This window comes from Scyliorhinus torazame, chromosome 7 (genome assembly GCF_047496885.1).
Source record: "Scyliorhinus torazame isolate Kashiwa2021f chromosome 7, sScyTor2.1, whole genome shotgun sequence".
In the NCBI taxonomy this organism is placed as follows: domain Eukaryota; kingdom Metazoa; phylum Chordata; class Chondrichthyes; order Carcharhiniformes; family Scyliorhinidae; genus Scyliorhinus; species Scyliorhinus torazame.
The window spans coordinates 76,736,543-76,764,319 of NC_092713.1; positions in this window are offsets into that span (position 1 = coordinate 76,736,543).

Consider the following 27,777-nt stretch of genomic DNA (forward strand, 5'->3'; position numbering starts at 1 on the left):
CATGCTAAGTTGCCCCTTTTTTAAAAAAAAAATAATTGGGTACTTTACATTTATTAAAAATTCCTTTCTCATTCTTCAAAATTCCTGTGAATACAGGTCTCATACGACAATCCAAAAGGAAGAGAGAGAGATAGAAAGCTTAGGGAGGGAATTCCAGAGCTTTGGTACCATGCAGCTGAAGACATGTCTCCCAGTGGCCGATTGGTTAAAATTGGGCATGCATAAAAGACCAGAGCTGGAGGGTCTAAGAGATCTTGGAGAGTTTTAGAATGAAGGGAGGAGATTGGGAATTTCAAATTAATAATAATCTTTATTATTGTTTCAAGTAAGCTTATATTAACACTGCAGAAGCACTGTCAAAATCCCCTAGTCGCCACACTCCAGCCCTGTTCAGGTACACAAAGGGAGAATTCAGAATGCCCAATTCACCTGACAGCATGTCTTTCGGGACTTGTGGGAGGAAACTGGAGAACCCGGAGTAAACCCACGCAGACACAGGGAGAACATGCAGACTCCGCACTGACAGTGACCCAAGCCGGGAATTGAACCTGGGTCCCTTGCTCTGTGAAGCAACAGTGCTAGCCACTGTGCTACCGTGCCGTGCATTGGACTGCCATGAGGCAACATCTTAGAATGTTGAGTAGTTCGTTACTGGGTTGTACAGATGGTGCACTTACCACTGAGGCCCATGTCCCCCCCCATCCCCCCACCATTCAGTGAGGGGAATGTGAGCAGTTGAGGGTTTACTTAAGCTGCCGTAATAGATGAGGCCATTCATCCATTTGTGGCACTGAAAGAAAAGCCCTCCAGAATCACAGAAGAATACAAAATCACAGAAAAATACAGTGCCGAAATGGCCCTTGAAGGGACGGCAGCTGTTGACAAACATGCGCAGGTTGCTCAATGTTATTATGACGCCCTCAGAAGGACAGGAGGTGGAAGTAGTCGTGGCAATGGATGCGGTGAAGGCATTTGATTGGGTCCAATGGGTGTATATGTTGGAGGTGCTGGGCCAGTTCGTGTTTGAGCAGGGATTCGTGGACTGGGTTTGGTTGCTGTACAAGGTGCCGATGGCCAGTGTTCGGACGAACAGAACGAGTTTGGAATACTTCGGTTTGAACCGCGGGATGAATCGGGGTGCCTGCTCTCCCCGCTGTTTTTATTCTGCCGATAGAGCCATTGACAATGGTGTTCAGTTCATCGAGGGGTTGGAGAGGGATTGAGCAGGGACAGGTTGAGCACAGGGCTTTGGCATATGATCTTCTGTTATATATCTTGGACCTGGTGGAGAGTTTTTAAAAAAATTTAGAGTACCCAATTATTTATTTATTCCAATTAAGGGGCAATTTAATGAGGTCAATCCACCTAACCTGCATACCTTTGAGTTGTGGGGATGAAACCCGTGCAAACACGGAGTGAATGTGCAAACTCCACATGGACAGTGATCCAGGGCCAGGATTTGAACCTGGGTCCTCAATGCCGTAGGCAGGCCGGTGGTGAGATTTGACAGGATTATGGAGATCCTGAGTGAATTTGGCTGTTTCTCTGGGTATAAATTGAACATGGGGAAAAGCGAGGTGCACCCGATTAATGCCAGAGGGCAGGAGACGAGGTTAGGAGCTTTGGATAGTTAGAGGCTCTTCCCCAGGGTAGAGGGGTCAATTACTAGGGGGCCTAGGTTTAAGGTGCGAGGGGCTAGGTTTAGAGTAGATGTACGAGGCAAGTTTTTTACACAGAGGGTAGTGGGTGGCTGGAACTCGCTACCGAAGGAGGTGGTGGAAGCAGGGACGATAGTGACATTTAAGGGGCATCTTGACAAATACATGAATGGGCGAGATTCTCCGACCCCCCGCCAGGTCGGAGAATCGCCGGGGGCTGGCGTGAATCCCGCCCCCGCCGGTTGCCGAAGTCTCCGGCACCGGAGATTGGGCGGGGGCGGGAATCGCGTTGCGCCGGTTGGCGGGCCCCCCCGCGTGATTCTCCGGCCCGGATGGGCCGAAGTCCTGCCGCTAAAATGCCTGTCTCGCTGGCGTAGATTAAACCACCTACCTTACTGGTGGGACAAGGCGGCGCGGGCGGGCTCCGGGGTCCTGGGGGGGGCGCGGGGCGATCTGGCCCCGGGGGGTGCCCCCACGGTGGCCTGGCCCGCGATCGGGGCCCACCGATCCGCGGGCGGGTCTGTGCCGTGGGGGCACTCTTTCCCTTCCGCCTCTGCCATGGTCTCCACCATGGCGGAGGCAGAAGAGACTCCCTCCACTGCGCATGCGCGGGAATGCCGTCAGCGGCCGCTGACGCTCCCGCGCATGCGCCGCCCGGAGATGTCATTTCCGCGCCAGCTGGCGGGGCACCAAAGGCCTTTTCCGCCAGCTGGCGGGGCGGAAATACGTCCGGCGCCGACCTAGCCCCTTAAGGTTGGGGCTCGGCCCCCAAAGATGCGGAGCATTCCGCACCTTTGGGGCAGCGCGATGCCCGACTGATTTGCGACGTTTTGGGCGCCAGTCGGCGGACATCGCGCCGTTTCCGGAGAATTTCGCCCAATAGGATGGGAATAGAGGGATACGGACCCAGGAAGTGTAGAAGATTGTAGTTTAGTCGGGCAGCATGGTCGGCACGGGCTTGGAGGGCCAAAGGGCCTGTTCCTGTGCTGCACTTTTCTTTGTCCTTTGTTCTTTGTTTGGAAGTTCCGTTCTGGGTGGTGGGTGCGAGCCTCCGGTATCTTTGGATACAGGTGGCGCGGAGCTGGGCGTAGCTGCATAAATTGAATTTGACGTGGCTGGTAGAGGGTATGAAATCGGACTTTAAGATGCTTCTGTCACTGGCAGGGCGAATGCAGCCGGTTAAAGTGACAGTGTTGCCCAAGTTCTTTTTCGTGTTCCAGAATACCCCATCTTTATTCCCAAGTCCTTTTTTAGGATGGTGAATGGGATTATTTTGTGGTTCGTGGGGGCAGATAAAACCCCGTGGGTGAGGAGGGTGTTTTTACAAAGGGCGTGGGGTGGGGTGGGGCGGGACTGCCGAGTCCGCTGAATTACTACTGGGCTGCGAATGTCGCAATGTCCAGGAAATGGGCAGTGGAAGAGGGATCGGTTTGGGAGCGGATGGAAACAGTGTCGTGTCGGGAGACTAGTTTGAGGGCTGTTGTTGGCGCCCCTCCCATTCTTGTCGGTTGATGCTACGTGAGTCTGGTGGTGGTCTCAGCTTTGCGAGTTTGGAACCAGTGTAGGCAACATTTTGGGTTGGAAGTCATGTCGGAAATGCAATAATCATAGGTTTGTGCTGGAGGGGCTCGTTGTGAGGTTCTGGTGGTGGCGGCAGGTGGGGTTCGAGTACCTCGGGGACTTGTTTATAGGGGAGGGACTTTGTGAGGAGGGAGATGCTGTCCTTCCCGGGGCTGCCACCTCCAGTGCTGCAAGAAGATGAGATTGGAGAGGGGAGAGTGGCAGATATTTATGGAGAGCTGATGGAGTGGGAGGGTGCCCTGCTGGAGAAGGTTAGGCGCAAATGGGAGGAGGAATTTGTGGAGGGTGAATTGAGGGTCGGGCTGTGGTAGGAAGCCCTGCAGAGAGTGAACGCTTCCTCGTCATATGTGAGGATAAGCTTCATCCAATTTAAGATGGTGCATAGGGCCCACATGACTGTTTCGAGGATGAGCCAGTTCTTTGCAGGGGTGAAGGATAGGTGTGGGCAGTGTGTGGGGGGGCCTGCAAATCAGGTCCACATGTTCATGGGCATTTCCAAAGCTGAGGGGGTTCTGGCAGGGGTTCTCGGATGTCATATCGAGATTTGGGGAATTGGCGTGGCCGGCGTGTTCCACGCCCCGATCAGGTGTGGGCATGCAAATCGTACAGTAACACTCATTAACATGTCATTAACGGGCCTGATAGTCTCCGGCCTTCCTCGATGCTCCGCCTCTGCCGTGCGGAAGTGACACCGGCGTGGTTCACTTGTGGTATTTAAAAACGATGTGGCTGCTGAGGGAGAGAGAGGAGTTAAATAAAGTTACCCAAGACACATGTCATGTGAGAATACATTTAAGAAATGGGTGATTATAAATGGGTGTGTATATAAATATCTGTAGTGAGAGTACCTTTAAAAAATGGGTATTTATTACTGCAGTGATGTCAGAGAGGGGGTGGAGCTGGGCTGTCTATTAGCTTTTCACTTTTGTTTTAGTCTGTTTGCTGCAGGGTGTGTTTTAGTTTCTTTTTCAGTGTTGGAGCTGAAGCCAGACAGAGCAGGTGTACTGTTGATCTCTCTGCCATAAACGACAATCTCTTGATCATTTGGTGAATTCAGAATTATAAATGTTTTCAGTAGCGAATGTAAACCTGATGTGCTTCTGTTAAAAGGTGTTTCTTCTGTCTTCTGGATGTTGTTTCGGAGGTTATTAAGGATTACTTAGTGTTATTTGGGGGTTGTATTTGAATTGATGGTTGCTAAATGTCCACTGTATGTTTTAAAAAGGTGAACTTGAGTTCATAGAATAAACATTGTTTTGCTTTTAAAAATACTTTTCCATTTCTGCTGTACCACACCTGTAGAGTGGGCTGTGTGCTCCCATAACACAATCAATTAAAAGTTGTGGGTCAGGTGAACTCCATGATACACTTTGGGGTTCTCTAAACCCTGGCCCACAACAAATTGGGGGCTTGAGGAGGATAAAAGTCTATCTATTGGATTGGCTTAGTGAACAGAAAGACAGTGAGGGGGAGCATATTGTGGTTGTTTTTCAGGTGTGGTAATCTAGTTTAAGTGGGGAGTGTGTTATGGACAATGGCTCTTTCAGAGGCTCTGAAGTTTTTGGGTGTGGAGACGGTCACACGCAGTACCTTATGGACAGAGACTAAAAGCAGCCTGTTAGATTTGGCAAAAACATTGCAGTTAACATTACCTGATAAAATGCAAAAAGGTGAGGTAATTATGGCGGTGGCTAAGCATTTAATTTTGCCTGAGATAGCCTTTGACTCATTGGAAATGGCAAAAATTCAGCTACAACTTAAACAAATGGAACATGAGAAAGAATTAAAGCAGCTTGAATACGAAAGAGATAGAGAGGAAAAAGAAATGAAGAGAGAAGAAAGGAGAAAAGAAAGAATAGCCCTCGCAGAACAAAAAGAAAGAGAAAGGAAGATGCAGATCAGAGAAAAAGATGAAGAGAGAGAGTTTGAACTTCAGAAAATGGCCATGAAACATGACAGTCAGATAAAATTGGCAGACGTAAAGGGAAACATACAGTTGGATGATAGTGATGAGGATAGTGAGAAAGAGCATCAAAGTTGAAGGTTTGGTGGGAATCTATTTAAATATGTCCAAGCATTGCCAAAGTTTGACAAGAAGGATGTGGAAGCCTTTTTCATTTAATTTGAGAAGGTGGCTAAACAAATGAAATGTCCACAGGACATGTGGGTATTACTGGTTCAACAAAGCTGATAGGTAGGGCTAGTGAAGTGTTTGCATCACTACCGGAGGAGGTGCCTGAAGCCTACAGACAAAGGTTTAGAAATTTAAGGAAAGAATTTGGTCAAACATACATGGAGTTTGAAAGGCTCAAACAGAGTAATTTTGATAGGTGGATAAGGGCTTTGAAAATAGACCAAATGTATGAAGCTCTCAGAGAAATTACGCTTTTAGAGGAGTTTAAAAATTTAATTCCTGATGTAGTAAGAACTCATGTGGAAGAGCAGAGGGTTAAAACTGTGAGATTAGCAGCAGAAATGGCAGATGATTATGAATTAGTTCATAAATCAAAGCTTGGTTTCCGACATCAGTTTCAGCCTGTGAGGGATAGAAACTGGGGACATGAGAAATACTCAAGTAGTAAAGGTAAAGGTCATCTGATGGGAGATAATAAGGAGAGTGTACCTCAGACTAAAAAAGAAGTCCAGGACGGTGGAAAAGACATGAAAAGTTTCAAATGTTTTCACTGTAATAAACTAGGCCATGTAAAGTCACAGTGTTGGTGATTGAAGAAAAGCACTGGGAAGGCTGATGTGGTAAAACAGGATAAGACAGTGGGGTTTGTTAAAGTGGCAAAGGAAAGCCCAAGTGAAGCGAAGGAGGTGCAAAAGATTGTACAGCCTGATCAAGAGGTGATTGATAAGAAGGTGCCAGATGTCTTTAAAGAATTTACTTGTGTGGGCAAAGTTTACTCTTGTGTATCAGGAGGAGCAGGTAAAGAAGTCACAATTTTAAGAGATACGGGAGCTAGTCAATCTTTAATGGTAAGAGATGAGGAGTTATGTAGGTTGGGAAGAATGTTGCCAGAAAAGGTGGTAATATGTGGAATTCAGGGTGAGAGTAGTGTTCCATTATATAAGGTGGTTGGAAAGTCCAGTAAAGAGTGGTGAAGAGGTAGTAGGAGTAATAGAAAAACTATCTTGTCCAGGATTACAGTTTATCTTGGGTAATGATATAGCTGGATCGCAGGTGGGAGTGATGCCGACTGTGGTTGATAAGCCAGTGGAAAATCAGACAACTGAAGTGTTGAAGGACGAATATCCTGGGATTTTTCCGGATTGTGTAGTAACAAGGTCGCAAAGTCACAGGTTAAGACAAGAGGAGAAATCAAAGAGAGAAGATGAAGTTGAAGTGCAATTATCAGAAACAATTTTTGATCAGATGGTTGAAAAAGAACAAGAACAGGTGGAGGATGAGGCAGATATTTTTAGTTCCGGAAAATTGGCAGAGTTACAACAGAAAGATGTAGAAATAAAACGGATCTATCAGAAAGCATATACGGAAGAGGAATCTGAGTGTGTACCAGAGTGTTATTACCGTAAAAGTAATGTCTTGATGAGAAAATGGAGACCTTTACACATGCAGGCGGATGAAAAGTGGGCAGATGTTCATCAAGTAGTATTGCCGGTAGGGTATAGAAAGGAGGTGGTGTGAGTTCCACATGAGGTACCAGTGGGAGATCATTTGGGAATAATGAAGACTCAAGCTAAAATACAAATACATTTTTATTGGCCTGGACTACATAAAGATGTAGTTAAATTTTGTCAATCATGTCACACACGTCAAGTGATGAGGAAACCTCATGCAGTGATAAAACCATCGCACTTAATACCCATTCCAGCATTTGAGGAACCTTTTACAAGGGTCCTAATTGATTGCGTAGGACCGCTTCCTAAAACAAAAAATGGGAATCAATATCTTTTGACGATAATGGATGTGTCTACTAGGTTTCCAGAGGCCATTCCAACAAAGAACAAAGAAATGTACTGCACAGGAACAGGCCCTTCGGCCCTCCAAGCCCGTGCCGACCATACTGCCCGACTAAACTACAATCTTCTACACTTCCTGGGTCCGTATCCTTCTATTCCCATCCTATTCATATATTTGTCAAGATGCCCCTTAAATGTCCCTATCGTCCCTGCTTCCACTACCTCCTCCGGTAGTGAGTTCCAGGCACCCACTACCCTCTGCGTAAAAAACTTGCCTCGTACATCTACTCTAAACCTTGCCCCTCTCACCTTAAACCTATGCCCCCTAGTAATTGACCCCTCTACACTGGGGAAAAGCCTCTGACTATCCACTCTGTCTATGCCCCTCATAATTTTGTATACCTCTATCAGGTCGCCCCTCAACCTCCTTCGTTCCAGTGAGAACAAACCGAGTTTATTCAATCGCTCCTCATAGCTTATGCCCTCCATACCAGGCAACATTCTGGTAAATCTCTTCTGCACCCTCTCTAAAGCCTCCACATCCTTCTGGTAGTGTGGTGACCAGAATTGAACACTATATTCCAAGTGTGGCCTAACTAAGGTTCTATACAGCTGCAACATGACTTGCCAATTCTTATACTCAATGCCCCGGCCAATGACGGCAAGCATGCCGTCTGCCTTCTTGACTACCTTCTCCACCTGTGTTGCCCCTTTCAATGACCTGTGGACCTGTACTCCTAGATCTCTTTGACTTTCAATACTCTTGAGGGTTCTACCATTCACTGTATATTCCCTACCTGCATTAGCCCTTCCAAAATGCATTACCTCACATTTGTCCGGATTAAACTCCATCTGCCATCTCTCCGCCCAAGTCTCGAGACAATCTAAATCCTGCTGTATCCTCTGACAGTCCTCATCGCTATCCGCAATTCCACCAACCTTTGTGTCGTCTGCAAACTTACTAATCAGACCAGTTACATTTTCCTACAAATCATTTATATATACTACAAACAGCAAAGGTCCCAACACTGATCCCTGTGGAACACCACTGGTCACAGCCCTCCAATTAGAAAAGCATCCCTCCATTGCTACCCTCTGCCTTCTATGGCCTAGCCAGTTCTGTATCCACCTTGCCAGTTCACCCCTGATCCCGTGTGACTTCACCTTTTGTACTAGTCTACCATGAGGGACCTTGTCAAAGGCCTTACTGAAGTCCATATAGACAACATCTACTGCCCTACCTGCATCAATCATCTTAGTGACCTCCTCGAAAAACTCTATCAAGTTAGTGAGACACGACCTCCCCTTCACAAAACCGTGCTGCCTCTCACTAATACGTCCATTTGCTTCCAAATGGGAGTAGATCCTGTCTCGAAGAATTCTCTCCAGTAATTTCCCTACCACTGAAGTAAGGCTCACCGGCCTGTAGTTCCCGGGATTATCCTTGCTACCCTTCTTAAACAGAGGAACAACATTGGCTATTCTCCAGTCCTCCGGGACATCCCCTGAAGACAGCGAGGATCCAAAGATTTCTGTCAAGGCCTCAGCAATTTCCTCTCCAGCCTCCTTCAGTATTCTGGGGTAGATCCCATCAGGCCCTGGGGACTTATCTACCTTAATATTTTTTAAGACACCCAACACCTCGTCTTTTTGGATCACAATGTGACCCAGGCTATCTACACCCCCTTCTCCAGACTCAACATCTACCAATTCCTTCTCTTTGGTGAATACTGATGCAAAGTATTCATTTAGTACCTCGCCCATTTCCTCTGGCTCCACACATAGATTCCCTTGCCTATCCTTCAGTGGGCCAACCCTTTCCCTGGCTACCCTCTTGCTTTTTATGTACGTGTAAAAAGCCTTGGGATTTTCCTTAACCCTATTTGCCAATGACTTTTCATGACCCCTTCTAGCCCTCCTGACTCCTTGCTTAAGTTCCTTCCTACTTTCCTTATATGCCACACAGGCTTCGTCTGTTCCCAGCCTTTTAGCCCTGACAAATGCCTCCTTTTTCTTTTTGACGAGGCCTGCAATATCACTCGTCATCCAAGGTTCCCGAAAATTGCCGTATTTATCTTTCTTCCTCACAGGAACATGCCTGTCCTGTATTCCTTTCAACTGACACTTGAAAGCCTCCCACATGTCAGATGTTGATTTGCCCTCAAACATCCGCCCCCAATCTATGTTCTTCAGTTCCCGCCTAATATTGTTATAATTAGCCTTCCCCCAATTTAGCACATTCATCCTCGGACCACTCTTATCCTTGTCCACCAGTACTTTAAAACTTACTGAATTGTGGTCACTGTTACCGAAATGCTCCCCTACTGAAACATCTACCACCTGGCCGGGCTCATTCCCCAATACCAGGTCCAGTACCGTCCCTTCCCTAGTTGGACTGTTTACATATTGTTTTAAGAAGCCCTCCTGGATGCTCCTTACAAACTCCGCCCCGTCTAAGCCCCTGCCACTAAGTGAGTCCCAGTCAATATTGGGGAAGTTGAAGTCTCCCATCACCACAACCCTGTTGTTTTTACTCTTTTCCAAAATCTGTCTACCTATCTGCTCCTCTATCTCCCGCTGGCTGTTGGGAGGCCTGTAGTATACCCCCAACATTGTGACTGCACCCTTCTTATTCCTGATCTCTACCCATATAGCCTCACTGCCCTCTGAGGTGTCCTCTCGCAGTATAGCTGTGATATTCTCCCGAACAAGTAGCGCAACTCCGCCTCCCCTTTTACATCCCCCTCTATCCCGCCTGAAACATCTAAATCCTGGAACGTTTAGCTGCCAATCCTGCCCTTCCCTCAACCAGGTCTCTGTAATGGCAACAACATCATAGTTCCAAGTAGTAATCCAAGCTCTAAGTTCATCTGCCTTACCCGTAATGCTCCTTGCATTAAAACATATGCACTTCAGGTCACCAGACCCGCTGTGTTCAGCAACTTCTCCCCGTCTGCTCTGCCTCAGAGCCACACTGTCCCTATTCCCTAGTTCTCCCTCAATGCTCTCACCTTCTGACCTATTGCTCCCGCGCCCACCCCCCTGCCATACTAGTTTAAACCCTCCCGTGTGACACTAGCAAACCTCGCGGCCAGGATATTTATGCCTCTCCGGTTTAGATGCAACCCGTCCATCTTATACAGGTCACACCTGCCCCGGAAGAGCTCCCAGTGGTCCAGATAACGGAAACCCTCCCTCCTACACCAGCTGTTTAGCCACGTGTTTGTCTGCTCTATCTTCCTATTTCTAGCCTCACTGGCACGTGGCACAGGGAGTAATCCCGAGATCACAACCCTCGAGGTCCTGTCTTTTAACTTTCTGCCTAGCTCCCTGAACTCCTGCTGCAGGACCTCATGCCCCTTCCTGCCTATGTCGTTAGTACCAATATATACAACGACCTCTGCCCGTTTGCCCTCCCCCTTCAGGATTCCCTCTACCCGTTCGGAGACATCCTGGACCCTGGCACCAGGGAGGCAACATACCATCCTGGAGTCTCTTTCACGTCCACAGAAGCGCCTATCTGTGCCCCTGACTATAGAGTCCCCTATTACTATTACTCTTCTGCGCTTTGACCCTCCCTTCTGAACATCAGAGCCAGCCGTGGTGCCACTGCTCTGGCTGCTGCTGTTTTCCCCTGATAGGCTATCCCCCCCCCGACAGTATCCAAAGGGGTATATCTGTTCGAGAGGGGGACAACCACAGGGGATTCCTGCACTGACTGCCTGCCCTTTCTGGTGGTCACCCATTTCTCTGCCTGCACCTTGGGTGTGACCACATTTACATAACTGCGATCTATGACGCTTTCCGCCACCTGCATGCTCCTAAGTGCATCCAATTGCTGCTCCAACCGAACCATGCGGTCTGTGAGGAGCTGCAGTTGGGTGCACTTTCTGCAGGTGAAGCCATCCGGGACGCTGGAAGCCTCACGGACCTGCCACATCTTACAGTCAGAGCACAGCACCCCTCTAACTGACATTGCGTCAATTAATTAAAATTAAAATTTGTCTTTTTTATTTATAAATACTTTTTTTTTTAATTGCAAAGTTACTGTCAACTATCTGTTTCCTAGCACTAGATTTCTAATAGAAATGCGATAGCTAACTATAATACTCTCCGATCTCTGGCTTAGATATCCTCTAAATTATAATTAAGTTATTATGTTTAATTATGTTTAAACTCACTACTCACCTCCCAGAAGGCCCCTGCGCACCGCTGCCGCCAAAATCCAAAGGGCTGCTCCTGTAAAGGTAAGAGCTTTTAAACTCACTACTCACCTCCCAGAAGGCCCCTGCGCACCGCTGCCGCCGAAATCCAAAGGGCTGCTCCTGTAAAGGTAAGAGCTTTTAAACTCACTACTCACCTCCCAGAAGGCCCCTGCGCACCGCTGCCGCCGAAATCCAAAGGGCTGCTCCTGTAAAGGTAAGAGCTTTTAAACTCACTACTCACCTCCAAGAAGGCCCCTGCGCACCGCTGCCGCCGAAATCCAAAGGGCTGCTCCTGTAAAGGTAAGAGCTTTTAAACTCACTACTCACCTCCAAGAAGGCCCCTGCGCACCGCTGCTGCCGAAATCCAAAGGGCTGCTCCTGTAAAGGTAAGGTTTTTAAACTCACTACTCACCTCCCAGAAGGCCCCTGTGCACCGCTGCCACCGAAATCCAAAGGGCTGCTCCTGTAAAGGTAAGAGCTTTTAAACTCACTACTCACCTCCCAGAAGGCCCCTGCGCACCGCTGCCGCCGAAATCCAAAGGGCTGCTCCTGTAAAGGTAAGAGCTTTTAAACTCACTACTCACCTCCAAGAAGGCCCCTGCGCACCGCTGCCGCCGAAATCCAAAGGGCTGCTCCTGTAAAGGTAAGGTTTTTAAACTCACTACTCACCTCCCAGAAGGCCCCTGCGCACCGCTGCCGCCAAAATCCAAAGGGCTGCTCCTGTAAAGGTAAGAGCTTTTAAACTCACTACTCACCTCCCAGAAGGCCCCTGCGCACCGCTGCCGCCGAAATCCAAAGGGCTGCTCCTGTAAAGGTAAGAGCTTTTAAACTCACTACTCACTTCCCAGAAGGCCCCTGCGCACCGCTGCCGCCGAAATCCAAAGGGCTGCTCCTGTAAAGGTAAGAGCTTTTAAACTCACTACTCACCTCCCAGAAGGCCCCTGCGCACCGCTGCCGCCGAAATCCAAAGGGCTGCTCCTGTAAAGGTAAGGTTTTTAAACTCACTACTCACCTCCCAGAAGGCCCCTGCGCACTGCTGCCGCCGAAATCCAAAGGGCTGCTCCTGTAAAGGTAAGAGCTTTTAAACTCACTACTCACCTCCCAGAAGGCCCCTGCGCACCGCTGCCGCCGAAATCCAAAGGGCTGCTCCTGTAAAGGTAAGAGCTTTTAAACTCACTACTCACCTCCAAGAAGGCCCCTGCGCACCGCTGCTGCCGAAATCCAAAGGGCTGCTCCTGTAAAGGTAAGGTTTTTAAACTCACTACTCACCTCCAAGAAGGCCCCTGCGCACCGCTGCCGCCGAAATCCAAAGGGCTGCTCCTGTAAAGGTAAGAGCTTTTAAACTCACTACTCACCTCCCAGAAGGCCCCTGCGCACCGCTGCCGCCGAAATCCAAAGGGCTGCTCCTGTAAAGGTAAGGTTTTTAAACTCACTACTCACCTCCCAGAAGGCCCCTGCGCACCGCTGCCGCCGAAATCCAAAGGGCTGCTCCTGTAAAGGTAAGAGCTTTTAAACTCACTACTCACCTCCCAGAAGGCCCCTGCGCACCGCTGCCGCCGAAATCCAGTACGTAATATTACAGCTAAAAAGATTGTGGAGGAGTTACTTAAATTCTTTACTAGATATGGACTACACACAGAAATACAATCGGATCAAGGATCAAATTTTACCTCAAGGTTATTCAAAGAAGTTATGGATAGCTTAGGAATAAAACAATTTAAATCAACTGCGTACCATCCAGAATCACAGGGAGCGTTAGAAAGGTGGCATCAGACATTAAAGACAATGTTGAGGGCTTATTGTCACGATTATCCAGAGGATTGGGGTAAAGGAATTCCATTCGTACTGTTTGCAATTAGGGATGCACCTAATGAGTCAACCACATTCAGTCCTTTTGAACTAATTTTTGGTTATGAGGTAAGAGGACCACTTAAGTTGATTAAGGAAAAATTGGTGAGTGAGAAATCAGAACTTACATTATTGAATTACGTATCAAGTTTTAGGGAACGGTTAAATAGAGCAGGTGAATTGGCTGGACAACATTTAAAAGTTGCACAAACTGTGATGAAACGGGTAGTGGACAAGAAATCCAAAGTTTGTAGTTTTGCTCGTGGAGATAAAGTTGTAGTGTTGTTACCAGTGGTTGGTGAGCCTTTAAAAGCTAGGTTTTGTGGACCTTATCAGATTGAAAGGAAATTAAGTGAGGTGAATTATGTGGTAAAAACACCAGATAGAAGGAAGACTCACCGAGTGTGTCATGTGAATCTGCTTGAAAGGTACTTTGAAAGGGAAGGAGAGAAAAAGGAGGCGGTTTTAATGATTCTAACTCAAAGTGACGAACCAAATCCAGATGACTGTGAATTTGACAGACCTCAAATTAAATTGGAAAACGAGGATGTTCTTAAAAATTGGGATAAATTGTTGAGTTACTTTTCAGAGGAAAAACGGACTGACCTGAAAGAGTTATTGATATCACATGGGCAAGTTTGTGCAGATAAATTGGGAAGTACTAAAGTGGCTATACATGATGTAGATGTGGGAAATGCTGTTCCGATCAAGCAACATCCATATAGACTTGACCCTTTAAAATTAGCACAGGTTAACAAATAGATTGAGCGTATGCTTAAAAATGGCATAATTGAAGTGGGTTGCAGCCAATGGAGTTCACCCATAGTGATGGTACCAAAACCAGACGGTACCCAACGGTTGAGTGTGGACTATAGAAAGGTCAATGCAGTTACAAGAACAGACTCTTATCCTATCCCACGTTTGGAGGATTGCATTGAGAAAGTGGGACAATCAGCTTTTATTTCCAAACTGGATTTACTTAAAGGTTACTGGCAGGTACCATTATCCGAAAGGGCGAGGGAGATTTCAGCTATTGTGACTCCAGATGGTATATACCAATTTAAAGTTATGCCATTTGGCATGAAAAACGCCCCAGCCACATTTCAACGGTTAACTAACAAAGTTGTTTCAGGATTACCCAATTGTGCGGTATATATCGACGATCTGGTAATTTTCAGCCAGACATGGGAAGAACATTTAAAACATCTGATGGAGTTATTCGATCGACTTCAGGAGACGGGTTTGCTGATAATCCCAGCCAAAAGTGAATTTGGAAAGGCCCAAGTCACTTTCCTTGAGGAGTTTCCGGTATCCTCAAGACGAAGGGAAATATTGCGATTTCTTGGCATGAGTAGATTTGATCGAACGTTTGTGCAAATGTTTTGTAGCATGATTGCTGCACTGATGGACTTACTGAAGAAACGTTGAAAATTTCAATGGACAGCGGAGTTTCAACAGGCATTTGACTGCCTGAAAGCTGTGATAACCAATGCTCATGTGTTGGAGAATTGCAAGGGACTCTGTGATCAGATTGAACTAAAGTATCTGATTTTAAAGAGAAATGCCGAGGCGTAGAGAAATGGACGGATCGTGCAGAGACCTTCTTGTTCAAAGAGACTTTCAATCAAGAAGGATTTCAGTTGGAGGAAGATAAACAAAAATAAAATGGACTATATTATTATACCTGTTTGCGTGTGTTGTTATTTGAAACAAAAAAGTTTCTTTACTGTGTGCATTTCTTAAAGGATAGTGAAAAGGTGAAAAACTTTTTTTTTGTCTTTTTTTTTTAATTTAGAGTACCCAATTCATTTTATCCAATTAAGGGGCAATTTAGGGTCAATCCACCTACGCTTCACATCTTTGGGTTGTGGGGGCGAAACCCATGCAAACACAGGGAGAAGCAGTGCTACTCACTGCGCCACCGTGCTGCTCAAAAAGGTGAAAAATGAAACCATCTTGAAGTTGATGGTTTATTTATTTTTTCTTGGGGGGAGGTGTCATGTGAGAGTACCTTTAGAAAATGGGTGTTTATAAATGGGTGTGTATATAAATATCTGTATTGAGAGTACCTTTAAGTAATGGGTATTTATTACTGCAGTGATGTCAGAGAGAGGGTGGAGCTGGGCTGTCTGTCAGTTTTTTACTTTCGTTTTAGGCTGTTTGCTGCAGGGTATGTTTTAGTTTTGTTTTCCGCGTTGGAGCTGAAGCCAGACAGAGCAGGTGTACTGATGATTTCTCTGCCATAAACGACAATCTCTTGATCATTTGGTGAATTCAGAGTTATAAATGTTTTCAGTAGTGAATGTAAACCTGATGTGCTTCTGTTAAAAGGTGTTTCTTCTGTCTTCTGGATGTTGTTTGGGAAGTTATTAAGGATTACTTAGTGTTGAATTCTTTGGGGGTTGTATTTGAATTGATGATTGCTAAGGTGTTCACTGTATGTTTTAAAAAGGTTAACATGAGTTCATAGAATAAACATTGTTTTGCTTTAAAAAATACTTTTCCATTTCTGCTGCACCACACCTGTAGAGTGGACCATGTTCTCCCCGTACCACAATCTAGTAAAAGTTGTGGGTCAGGTGAACTCCATGATACACTTTCGGGTTCTCTAAACCCTAGCCCATAACCCACAACAGTTGCCCCCCTGGCTGGGGGGGCATCTTCCAGACTGGGGGGGAGTTGTGGGGGGGGGGGCGATCAGGTGATGGGCCTTTAGTCTGGAATGTCTCCATCCCCGGGCTTGGGATGTATGGGCATTGACCACCATTGCCACACCTGCAAGGCAGCCATCTGGCTGCGCACTACGCTGGTTGCTTGCTGTGTCCGTAAATGTGCAAATCATCACCAGCCATAGGGGTGTCCCCCCCACCCCAGGCTACCCCCAAGGAGCCCCCAGACCGCAGCCGACCTATCAATAGGGTAGGAAGGGTCCAGCACAGCCACTGGCCCACCAGGTGTTGGCACCACTCAGTGCACCCATCCAAGGCAGTGCTCCACTGCAGGGGGAGCAGGGGAAGTGCAGAACGCAGCCTGAACAATGGACACATGCACCTTGGCCCCGCCACCCACCCTGCCACCCTGCCTGTCCCCATGAGGTAGACGCCCCACCAGTGGCATTATCAGCTAACCCACCCCGCAGGGACACCAGCCGTCACCAAGCCACCCTCCACCTGGACAGGTAGGCACGACCTGTACATGATACACAGGACCCATGGCACACAATAGCTACAATCCCAACAGGTGCTCACCCCCCTCACCCAGCCCCATCTGTGGGCCCTGCCCCCAAGCATTGTGCCCCTCCCGCAACCAGGTGGCATGCTTCTGGCGGGGTATCACGTGTCCCACCAAAGGATGGCACCCATGGTAAACCCCACTAGAGGGAGCGTGACAGTGGCCGCAGAGCGAATTACTGGCAGGGATGGGTGGTGGGGCTGGAGCCCCCACACCGGTGACAGGCACCAGTGGGGCCAGGTGCGCAGAGCAGGAGGCAGAGTGTGTTGGTGGAAATGGCCAGGGTTGGGGCTAGGATCGGGTGGGGCAAGGGGGAGATGCAGGTCAGGGGCTGCAGTGCAGACCAGAGCCACCGCGTAGCCTGGTGAACCTGGTTGGGTACAGAGGTACACACCATGCTAGTATGTCTGCCCTTTACCACCTACAGAAAATGGATTTCGGAGTTCAGCCAGGAATGGTTGGCATCTGCCTGACCACCACTGCCTTATTCTTGAAACAAGCAATATTATAACTAAACTACAATCTACACTATACTAACATCTGTCTCATGTACTCTATCTTAAATTATTCACTCTGCTCCTATTCTCTCTAGCTCTCATCTGCCTTCTCTACACTTCCAGAAGCACATTAATCCTCAATGTGCTCGACATTATACATAATGTCACACCCTCCTCTTCCCTTGGAGAGCACCATGGCCCCGGGCTACTCCTTGGGAGGAGGGCATGGCCGGAGCAAGCTCCAGGAGCTGCGCCTTTGCCTGGCACTGCCAGTCCTGGAGGCCCACTCTCGTATCGACCAGGGTCTCCATGCTCACAGCCATGGAGCACAGACACTGGGCCACAACCCTCTGGGACTGTTCTACATTACTCAGCAAACGTGCCGCCTTATCCAGTGACCAAGCCAGGTCCATCTGGGACTGGCTCAGGTCAGCCAGTGCCAGGCCAATGCTCTTGATGCACGTAGCCATGGTCTGTTGTGAAAGAGCCATGCACTGGAGCACCGCAGCAATGTCCATGTGGCCCTGGTACATGGCTGCCTATAACAGGCCACCCAGTCCTGTGGGGGGAGGGGGGGAGGGAGTCTTAGTTGCCGAAGGCCAGGTCTCCTAGTCGGTGAACCTGGAGCTGATGAGGTTGTCCCATGTGTGGGTACCCAGGCACACATATTGTGCGCCCTCCTGCGCTTGTCCAGGCCCCAAGCCCTGGCCATCCTCCTCATCGGATGAGGCCTGACACTGCCTCCTCCAGCATGTCCCCTCCTCTGCACCGCAGTATTTAGTAGGACACAGCAGGCCAGCATGATGGGGGAGACACTCCTAGGGCTATGTTGGAGGGCCCCACCAGAGCAGTCCAGGCATCGCAAGTGCATCTTCAGGACGCCGATGCACCGTTCAATGAAGCTCCTACAGGGGCGTTGTTGTAACAGTTCTCTGCGTCAGTCTGGGGCCTCCAAGGGGGGGGTCATTATCCTCGACCACAGCGGATATCCCTTGTCACCCAGGAGCCAATCCCTCACCCAAGGGGTGTCTCGAAGGAGTTGTGCACGCTGCCTGGGTATCGGGCACAATCGGGCATGATGTGCAGCAGGTGGTCACATTCACGGAGTGGAAGCCCTTCCTATGATGGCGATGATGGCGAGTCCTGCTGACCGGGCATCCTGGTGGGCTTGGTCCATATTGAAGTTTGTGTAGACTGCTGCTCAGGCATATAGGGCATCCATCATGGTGCTGTGCACAGCCGTCTGAAATATTCCAGAATGGTCCCTACTGGGTACCTGCCATAAAGGTTCAGGGAGACCGTCACCTTGACAGCCACCGGGAACGGGTGTCCTCCCCCTTACCTCCACGGTTCCAGGTGCCACATCATCTGGCACAGATGTTACATGGTCTCCCTGGTTAGTTGAAGCCTTCGGCAGCATGCTGGGTCTGGTAGGTACTCGAAGGACAGGCGGCAAGGCATACAAGTGCCCTGATGCGACGTCTCTTTCGCACCTCCTCCGGCCCATTGGATAGCTGGTGCCCCAGCCTCACTGGTTGACCCCTGCTCCTTTGGGGCAGGCTCCTGTTGTACAAGGTCCACCCAGAGCAACGCCTGTGCCTGAAGCCAACGTATGTTCGCAAGAGCAGCTTGGGCGGTGAATCCAGCCGAAGAAATAATGAAATGAAATGAAAATCGCTCATTGTCACAAGTAGGCTTCAAATGAAGTTACTGTGAAAAGCCCCTAGACGCCACATTCCGGCGCCTGTTCAGGGAGGCTGGTACGAGAATTGAACCCGCGCTGCTGGCCTGCCTTGGTCTGCTTTAAAAGCCAGCTATTTAGCCCTGTGCTAAACCAGCTCTGAGAAAAGATAAATGGGAGTAGTTTATAGCCTCCCCCTCCCCCCACTACCGTTTGCCCACCTAGAGACCCTTGTCTGGAAGCTAGAGAACAGGCCAGACAGGGGCAGTGAAATAAATTACAGCTGTGACACTTACCTGGAAACTCCATCTGTCCATTGCTGGATGGAGAACAGCTGTGACCTGTGTTTCAACTCCGCAGAAACATTAGCTGCAAGCCATTCGTTCCTTTCTATTAATGGGATGTGATTGACAGCTTCCACAAAACAGCTGCAGTCTTGATTCATTCATCTCCCTTCATGGATGAGTGACTCTAAGTGCTGAAACCCCAATGTCTACAAATATCAGCCATATCAAAGAGCGGTAAGTGCGGGTCATTGAGACCCATTTACATTCATTTACATCCTCCCACTGGTGGGCAATCGTGAACCTCGATCCCAGCGCCAGCGGGGGGTCGGAGTATCGCGTTCGGAATGGCGCCTGATGCTGATGCAGATTTTCCCCTGACACCCGATTTTCCGTCCCATTTGGAAACATTTCGTCGCATTTCGGGCATTCCGGGACAGAAAATCCGGCCCTAAATATTTCGCTCAGGCATGCGGGTATAAGAGATGAAGAATACACCAAACTTATAGAACAGATAAACAATAGATGTTATAAATATAAGAAATACAGGAAAAAGGGGCAGCACGGTGGGGCAGTGGGTTAGCCCTGCTGCCTCACGGCACCGAGGTCCCAGGTTCGATCCCGGCTCTGGGTCACTGTCCGTGTGGAGTTTGCACATTCTCCCCGTGTTTGTGTGGGTTTTGCCCCCACAACCCAAAGATGTGCAGGGTAGGTGGATTGGCCACGCTAAATTGCCCCTTAATTGGAAAAAATGAATTGGGTACGCTAAATTTATATAAAAAAACGAAATACAGGAAAACATCATCACAGCCCACAGTGAGTATGCCCTTAGCGACACATTTTAATGAAGTTGTGGCTATGGATCTTAAGATGTGGGATAAAGGAAAGAACATTTTCATTTTACACTTTACAGACTTGGCAACTAGGTTTAGTCAGTCGATGATTATACATAGTAAAGAGAAAATAATTGTGGAACAGATAATGGAAAAATGGATAGAGACCAGACTAGGGGTACCGGCAAAGTTCCTCATTGTTAATTAGGGTGAATTTGCTAATGATGGATTATGGGACATGTGTGAGAACATGAACATAATAATTATAAATACAGCTGCAGAAAGCCCATTTACTACTGGGCTGTGCAAGAGAAGTCATGCTGTGACAGATTAAATGCTTTGTAAAGTTTTGTCAGATAGGCCAAATAGCAAATTAACTTTGGCTTTAGAATTTGCCATCCATGCAAAGGATTCACGACAGATTGGAGGGGGCTACAGCCCATATCAGTTGTTTTTTGGTAGGAATCCCAAAATTCCTTCAATCATCAATGATCATCCTCCAGCTTCAGAGGGGACTACAATTAGCTTTACCTTTTCTGAGTATTTGAATGCACTGCGCGCAGGCAGGAGAGCATTCCTAAAAGCAGAAATCTCTTAAAGAATTCAATGTGCCTGTCTCAACTTACTATTTAAACTGGCAATCCAGTTCACAAATCTTTAATTCATTGTCTTCACCCTCTTTTGATCTGTCACAGTCAAATCTTTGACCAAACTGTTTGGGAAGAAACTGCTGGCCTGTCCACAGACGTAACTGGAAGAAGGCACTGAAGGCACTGTTGCTCAGTTTGCAGATGATCCAAGGATCTGTAGAGGGACAGGTAGTATTGAGGAAGCAAGGGGGCTGCAGAAGGACTTGGACAAGCTAGGAGAGTGGGCAATGAAGTGGCAAATGAAATACAATGTGGAAAAGTGTGAGATTATGCACTTTGGAAGGAGGAATTTAGGCATAGACTATTTTCTAAATGGGAAAATGCTTCGGGAAGCAGAAGCACAAAGGGACTTGGGAGTCCTTGTTCACGATTCTCTTAAGGTTAATGTGTAGGTTCAGTCGGCAGTTAAAAGGCAAATGCAATGTTAGCATGTCATTTCATTTCATTTCATTTTAATTTCAAGGGGGCTAGAATACAAGACCAGGAATGTACTTCTGAGGCTGTATAAGGCTTTGGTCAGACCCCATTTGGAGTATTGTGAGCAGTTTTGGGTCCCGTATCTAAGGAAGGATGTGCCGGCCTTGGAAAGGGTCCAGAGGATGTTCACAAGAATGATCCCTGGAATGAAGAACTTGTCGTATGAGGAACATTTGAGGACTCTGGGTCTGTACTCGTTGGAGTTTAGAAGGATGAGAGGGGATCTTATTGAAACTTACAAGATACTGCGAGGCCTACTGAGAGTGGACTTGGAGAGGATGGTTCCACTTGTAGGAAAAACTAGAACCAGAGGACACCATCTCAGACTAAAGAGACGATCCTTCAAAACAGAGATGAGGAGAAATTTCTTCAGCCAGAGGGTGGTGAATCTGTGGAACTCTTTGCCGCAGAAGGTTGTGGAGGCCAATTCACTGAGTGGCTTTAAGACAGAGATAGAGAGGTTCTTGATTAATAAGGGGATCAGGGGTTATGGGGAGAAGGCAGGAGAATGGGGATGAGAAAATATCAGCCATGATTGAATGGCGGAGCAGACTCGATGGGCCAAGTGGCCTAGTTCTGCTCCTATGTCTTATGGTCTTATGGTAACTTTAACTGAACTATATTGAGAGCAACTGCTTGTCTTCTGGGCACATCCCAAAATAAATCTAAACTGAAACCTCAACATCTGACTGCTTCAGTCCCTGGCTCCTTGCATTAACTACCTCATCTCATTGAGCTGAACAGAATGTCTTTAATTATCTACTCCCCAGGGAACCCTCTTAATATGAACAAAAGTCCATTAACCCAAACTTTTACAATGCTTTAAATGTACCACTTGTAGCCACAAAGCCTAACTGCCTTGCAAACCAGAATTTTTAAAAACACTACTGCAGCAGTCATACACACACTAACTCAGGGTTTTAAATGTTCCTGCATTAAATACATATAGTACAAAATAACTGAAATTCCTGCATTCATTACAGAATTCTGTTTTGAAATACCCATCTTATAATCTTAGAATAGCAATAATCTGTAGTTGGTTCCTGAAGGATATCGCTTTGTCAAAATGGATTAGCCACGACATCTCTGTGTAGAAAGTGTTCCTGAGTCTGCTAACTGTATTTAAAAGTGGCCAATCCACCTAACCTGCACATCTTTGGACTGTGGGAGGAAACTGGAGCATCCGGAGGAAACCCACATAGACATGGGGAGCAAGTGCAAACTCCACACAGACACCCGAGGCCGGAATTGAACTCGGGCCCTTGGCGCTCTGAGTCAGCAATGCTAACCACTGTGCCACGGTGCTGCCCACAGTCACTTAGACAGAAAGTCCCTTTGGGAAAATGTTCACTTGACAAAGTGCGTTAATGAAAATAGACTATGGATTGACATAGCGAGCCTAAAACAGATGCTGGAGAACAGGGAGATTCACAAGATCAGGTGGGTTGATAGCAGATACTATTTATCTGACCGTCTGATAAAAAAAACGGGTTAGCTCGAATATGTTATTAGAAATTGATAAAGAGGGACATCCTTTCCTATAAGGAAGAGAATGTGAGGGTGGATTCTTTTTTTAATTATGAAGGGGGAATAGGGTGCATTTATTGTAGAAAAGAAAATATATACATCAGTGTTGTTGTAATTTACACCAAACATAAAGATTGATTTTCTTTCTTTTAGCTGGGATACCTCTTAGGAAAGAGTTAATGTTCCTCAGTGGTTAAGTTAGAATTGGAGCTTTAATTCTTCAATAGATCACATTTATTATTTGATAGACTGCATATATAGGTGGTACTGTGATGGGTTGGAGAAGTGATTGTTGAACACAACAAACCTGGAGTCAAAGAAGTCAAGACTTGCTTTCTTGTTCTTATTATAGAGTTACCATGGGAGCTTAACACCAGCATCGGGGCCATGATCATCTAAAACAACTCCACTGGGCTGGCCATGTGCTTAGGATGTCAGAGCCCAGCTCAAGGGGAGACCCTTCCTCAGAAGAGACCTATTGAATGAAAAATGAAAATCGCTTATTGTCACAAGTAGGCTTCAATGAAGTTACTGTGAAAAGCCCCTAGTCGCCACATTCCAGCGCCTGTTTGGGGAGGCTGGTACGGGAATTGAACCGTGCTGCTGGCCTGCCTTCAAAGCCAGCGATTTAGCCCTGTGGTAAACCAGCCCCTATTTGGAGGAACGTCCTGATTGAAGGGGCACAATTCTTCGAAGGACATCCAATGGCAAGAGGAGTCCCGGAAAAGAAGCCTGAGAAAGGAATATCAGTCATTTTGAGTCTAAGGACCAATCCCACTTCCCGGAAATACCTGCCAAATGTGCAGTGAAAGATGCGGCTCTACAGTAGGTCTCAACAGCCATGCGAGAACCCACGGAATCCATAACCAATAACACAGAGTTTCTTAGGTAGACAATCATGCTCGCTAGAGAGTGATCGATTACATACACTCCAAACCCACTTTAGCCATTATGGTTCCTTTAATGGAATTAACATCCTCATGACAAACCAAAGTTTAAAAAAACAGTCTCTGTCTTTCACCCTAGGTGCATTTTAAACATATTTATAAACAATATTATAAAATAGTAACTCACTGAAAAAGTGCTCTCCGATGTCTCCTGCTTCTGCTCAATGATTCTGGACGGGGGAAAAAAGTGCAAATGAACAAGTGTAAAAGCTTACCTCTCATTGGGGCAAGCTGGCCAAGTTAGCACTGCCCTGTGAATTCACAATCAGCTGTTTCAGCACAGCGCTTGCAGCAAAGGACTTAAAAAATACTGGGACAGAAGTTTGAACTCAGCGTGCTTTGAAAGCCTCTTTGAGAAGGATGTATCATGCATGACTAAAATATCAAGCATTGTACCAAATTGAAAGAAACGCTGTACAAATCTGCAAATATTAGTGCAAGGTCAGGTGATTAGATAGATTTTAAGAACCAGCAAAGAATGACTTTTTTAAAAAAAGAGGGAGAAATTACAGTATGAGAGAAAGCTAGCTAGTAATGTAAAAACATTGCATCCTAGTGTCTTGAAAAAAGTGGCTGCAGAGATAGTAGAGGCATTGGTTATAATATTCCAGAATTCCTGAGATTCTAGTAGGGTCACAGTGCCTTGCCACTTTATAGCTGCCCTCCCTCTCTCTGACCCTGGCAGACTACCTGGTCTGTGAGTTTTCAGGTATATTGTCAACCCTTCTCATCTCAAAGCCCATTTCCATGGCAATGTGAATTACATGGGCCTTGTATCCAAGTAGAATGTTGATTAACTATCCTTGAGATCCCAACTCACTTTTATCTTGGAAGTAAATGAACAATTTAATACATTATGGTTAACAACATAACACTCTCAACACTTGTTGAGACATTGGAGATTCACAGCCTATCCACTGCTAGCACACAGGCTTCTGCCATTGTTTCCGACTGTAAAAACTTTTCACCATCTTCCCAGTAATCCTCCCGCAACCCCTCCACTTTTAATCCCAACAATCAAATCACCCACGCTTGCTGTCAAGCAGATTTCAGAACAGGTCACATGACCTCCTTCATGTTACATTAAATTAGAAGTACAGTCCCAAAACATAACAATCACATAAAATTCATAATTGGAACGGCTTTTATTAAAATTTGCATACAGGTATTATGTTTGCAAAGCTCCAATTTTGCTGCCCAGTGAGAAAAGTGGAAGGCAGCAATATCATTTGGTCTATTTCTGTGGCACCACTCTAAATGGGGACCTGTTTTACTGCAACATCCTCAAGAGAGATCTTGGTGATGGAATAAATAAAATTGAATAAGAGCCACTAAACTCCAAGAGTTAGAATCAGAGTCAGCCACACAATTTGTGGGCCTGGCATCACTGTAGGACACCTTTTGTGAATCAGGGTTGGAGTTAAAAGCAAAAATTATTCTCAATGTAATCACAAAACCTTATCACATACACCTACATCCATTGTGCAACTGAGTCAATATAAACAGTCAAATTATACCTACATGGATTAGACTTCCTTTGAGGATACCTCATTGTCTGCCAGAGAATTGAGGATTAAATGGTGTAAATTAGCTTCTTCAGCAACTGCTAGATGCATCACAAATTAAGTGATTAGCAAAGGAGATAATTTATTGGATGTTGTCACCACAACTCGAAACTAAATGAATAAATATTTGGTCTGATAATTACCTGCAAGGCAGCTGCTTAATATGCCAACCATGAACACATATTCAGTCTTTGTTGCCAATATTTCAGACTGCGGGTTTGTTACAATGGTGCTGGTCTGTCCACAGTAAAATATTGTCAAATGGAAGGCTATATATTGAACCTTCTAATGTTTCATAGACACTGCAAATTAGCATTCATGTTTGTGGCAATAACACAACATAATGAAATGTTGGGTGGAATCTTATCAGCTCTGGGGAGGAGGCTTTAGAGGGGGAGCACAGTGAATTTGGGAAAGTTGCACGGTGGGGTCGCCTACCTGACCACCTCTGAGCAATCTTGCTGCCGGGGTGGGTGAGACCGGCTGAATCCCCGATCATCCTATCTTGGGGGTCACCATTGACTGAGAACCAATTGGCCAAGCCACATAAATACTGTGGCTACAATAGCAGTTCAGAGATTGGAAATTAAGTGAATTAACAAAAGCTTGAACACCATCTCAAGACACAAATAAGGATCTTGTTTAAATACTCTCTATTTGCCTGGAAATGTCCAGCTCCAATGACACTCAGGAAGCTCGACAGCATCCAAGCCGAAGCAGTTTCCTTGTTTGGCACCCCATCCAGTGCCCGAAACATTCATTCTTCTACCACCGCGGCAATGTGATTGCAATGTACACCTTCTACAAGATGCATGGCAGCAACTTGCCAATGCTTTTGTTCAACAGCATCATTTTGAAGGACAAGGGCAACAAACCCATGTGACACAACCACCTACAAGTGACACACCACCTTGGCTTCAAGAGGGCAGCTCATAACCATCTGGTTCAAGGGCAGTTAGGAATGGATGGAAAACACATTCTAGCAGTGTCAGTGACCCCTTACATCACATTAAATAATATAATTAAAGAAACAAGTAGAATTTGACACAAAGCTACATTAAGAAATATAATAAAAGCAAAATATTGCGGATGCTAAAATTCTGAACTAATAACAGAAAATGTGAATACTCAGCAGGTCTCGCGCCTTCCGTGGAGAGAGAAGTGGAGTTAATGGGATGGATTTAATGGAGCCTGTCACAGCAGGCCACTTGGCAGCTTAGCCCATTTCATCACAGGAACGGCCCTGCATCAGTCTCCCAGCAGCGGAAAAGTCTTCCCTGATTAACTCAGAGGGCGGAAGGGGCTTATGGGGTATTCCAGATTGCCAGCGATGGAATGTCAATTTGGCTCATTATCCTGTCAAACTCACTCAGAATCTGGGGCGGGATTCTCCTACGCCCCGCCGGGTCGGAGAATCGCCGGGGGCGGGCGTGAATCCCGCCCCCGCCGGTTGCCTTATTCTCCGGCAACGGATATTCGGCGTGGGTGGGAATTGCGCCGCGCCGGTTGGCGGACACCCCCCCCCGGCGATTCTCCGGCCCGCGATGGGCCGTAGTCCCGCTGCTGGAATGACTGTCTCGCCGGCGAGAATCAAACCACCTCTCTTACCGGCGGGACAAGGCGGCACGGGCGGGCTCCGGGGTCCTGGGGGGCGTGGGGCGATCTGGCCCCGGGGGGTGCCCCCACGGTGGCCTGGCCCGCGATCGGGGCCCACCGATCCGCGGGCGGGCCTGTGCCGTGGGGGCACTCTTTTCCTTCCGCCTTCGCCATGGTTTCCACTATGGCGGAGGCAGAAGAGACCCCCTCCACTGCGCATGCGCGGGGATGCCGTGAGCGGCCGCTGACGCTCCCGTGCATGCGCCGCACGGCAAAGTCAGTTTTGCGCCAGCTGATGGGGCACCAAAGGCCTTTCCCGCCAGCTGGCGGGGCGGAAATCAGTCCAGCGCGGGCCTAGCCCCTCAAGGTGAGGGCTCGGTCCCTCAAGATGCGGAGGATTCTGCACCTTTGGGGCGGCGTGATGCCGGACTGATTCGCGCCGTTTTTGGCGCCGGTCACCGGACATCGTGCCGATTGCGGAGAATCCCGCCCCTGATGTTTCAAAAAGATCACTGTTGTATATAATGGGCAGGATTCTCGAATCCCGCGGCAGAGTGTCCACGCCGTCGTAAACGCTGTCGCGTTTTACGACGGCGTGAACGGGCCGACCCGACAACTAATTCTGGCCCCTACAGGGGGCTAGCACAGCACTGGAGCAGTTCACGCCGCTCCAGCTGCTGATCCTGGCGTGAACTGGGCGCCGCGGGGTCCGCGAATGTGCAGTGGCACCGGCGCGCGCATGTGCAGTGGCTTCCTTCAACGCACCGGCCCCGATGCAACATGGCGCAGGACCACAGGGGCTGGCATGTAGGAAAGAAGGCTCCCAGCCAGAGTGGCCGGCCCGGCGATCGGGGGCCCCAATCGCGGACCAGGCCACATCGGAGGCCCTCCCGGGGTCGGACCCCCCTCCACCCCCACAGGCCGCCCCCTGACCCTTCCACGCCGAGGTCCTGCCAGCTGAGAGCAGGTGTGGATGGCGCTGGCAGGTCTCGCCGTTTTCACGACGGCCGCTCAGCCCATCCTGGACCGAGAATTGGCGGGGGGGCCCCGTAGAGCGGCCTTCGACCGCGCCGTGCCAACCACGCCAGCGCCAATGGCGTGGATTCTCCGCTCTGCAGAGAATTGCGTGCCAGCATCAGGGCGGTTTGGCGCGATTCGCGCTGGTCGCGGGGATTCTCCGGCTCGGCCCCGGGCTGAGTGAATCGCGTCCAATATGTTTGTTCAGTAGGTCTCATGAAGAGGTTCTGAGTCTTGAGTGATTGAAAATTAA